Source organism: Eptatretus burgeri, chromosome 17 (assembly GCF_056783735.1).
Source record: "Eptatretus burgeri isolate ZD-2024b chromosome 17, Ebu_testis_v1, whole genome shotgun sequence".
Lineage (NCBI taxonomy): Eukaryota > Metazoa > Chordata > Myxini > Myxiniformes > Myxinidae > Eptatretus > Eptatretus burgeri.
Window position 1 is genome coordinate 29,702,797 of NC_140977.1, and position 2,164 is coordinate 29,704,960.

Below are 2,164 nucleotides of genomic sequence, written 5' to 3' on the forward strand. Positions count from 1 at the left end.
GTGGTGTTGTTGCACCATGTTTACTGAAAATATTTTTGGGTGCTGGAGAGTTCTTTGATGCCAAATTAATGTCTGCATAAACAACTCTCATCTACCCTTTGCCATATGCTCACTGTATTCGCTTCAATTTGGAATTACGACCTGACTTTGCTGGGCATTTGCGACAAAACCCCAAAGTTGAAGCTGCCGCATGCTGTTGAGCAATATCACGCCAGATACCTCTCATCGCATTTGCTCAACAAACTCTTGAGTTATCTCTGAAACAAACGCTGTTCGAGGGTACTGCGACTCATTGGGTAAGGAAGATGCTGAACTGGCATTCTCGAGGTCGCTGGTTCAAATCCAGTTTTTCAACGGCACCATTATGGATTTGTATTATCAGCTTTTGTAACCCGAGCTAGTCTCGAGAGCACATCGGGTTCCAATCGGCTTGTTGATGGAAATGAAACTGGATTGCCAGTGATATCCTAGGGTTGGATGATCTACTTCCGCATCGTTTTGACAACCATTTCTGCACGGACACATCGAGGCACGCAACCCTTTACCTTTTCCTTTACTCCGAGCCCATCCCTACCTTGATGGTTTTTTTCTTCACACCCTTTATCCCCCATCCCTTCCCTTTCTATTTCTTCAACTCATTTTGCTTAATTTATCCTTCGTACTACCTGCCTATGTCCTATGCATATAATCCCCGAGACCGTAAAAGCCCACCACTCGCTCAGGCCAAACATTTTGGAGAGGAGGCTGTGCCAACCATTTTTCCCTTGAGGCATTGTTATGACCAACGTCATGCCATAACATGTCAAAGTGGTATAAAAAAAAAAATTTTCTTTGAAGCTGCGATGATAAAGCTCACCAAGTTGAACTTTATGAAAGTGCCTGAATCTTTTATTTATTTTAAACATTTCCAAACATTTTTTGTGATAGTTAATCTTAAACGCTTGTGTTTAAAAAACACATTGTGTTTTAAACGAAATGACTTAAAACGATTGTGTAAAATGTTCCTTGCCTGTTTGCATTTTGTAAAGTGCCAGTTCAAGGCTTCAGTTTTAGGCTTTCGCTCCATTTTTACTCGTTGGCACCCAGAGGGGATGAAAGCATGCTTGCTTCGATATTCCAAGGACAACAGCACATTCTCTGTTCTTGTTTACAGTTTGTCGATTTTTGGCTTTCTTCCCGATGTTTGGACTTTGTGATGAGGAGATTAATCATTGGAGTGGAGCGCTGTTAATGTTTGATGTCATAACTTTTTTAAGATGTCAAACTGCTTTGTACGTTTCCATACATACCTGTTGCACCTGTCCTTAAAATGATGTTGCAGACTGTCCCATGTAATAATTTTGTATTATAAACTGAGCTTGGTTTAAAGATGGAAAGTACAAAGAAGGCTTTTTGTAAAATGTATTTTTGTTTTTTGTTTTTTAAAATCCCGGTATTAAGATTCGGGGAAGAGCAGAATATTTGGTAGAATGGGTTTACGGATTAAAAAAGGGATAACTGGGACAACAAAGCTTTTAGTATTTGCACGTTATTGTTAAATATGCAAAGCAGGCAGTTCGGCACAAGGCTCTTCTCTGAACAATCACAATAGCCTGCAGCATTTGCTTTGTCTGTTGTTCTCGCCCTTGCGGTTCCATAAATATTTGTGTTTGGGAGTTCATAGGTGAATTGGAGAGGCCTCGCTATAAAATGACAACTGTGTCTTTACAGCACTGACAATAACAATTTTCATTCCATCCAATGCATTGACAAAAAAACACTTGCCTCTGAGCTCTCGAGCCTAGGTTTGAATCCACACCCAGCTATAAACTGTCATCCTGGTGTTTCGCAGGTAGTGCGATTCATCACTGTGTGTGCCGTCTCGCGGATGACTGTAAAACCGGGCGTGCCGTTTGCCCTCATTAATTAGCGGACGTTAAAGATCCCACGGTGTCCTTCGTGAAGAGGAGGCGATTTATATCTGGCACACTGAACAAGTTCCAGCACTAACCGACAGGGGGCACTGCATCAGTGGCGCGGCTGTACCCCCAGCAACGATGTGCTCCATACGAAATAATAAGACTGACAATAGTCTAGAATTGTGAAGGCCTTTTTCCAGCATATATTGTTATGGCCATGAAAATTTGGGAAGGCACAGAGGGGGGAGTGGAGAGAAAAGGGATTG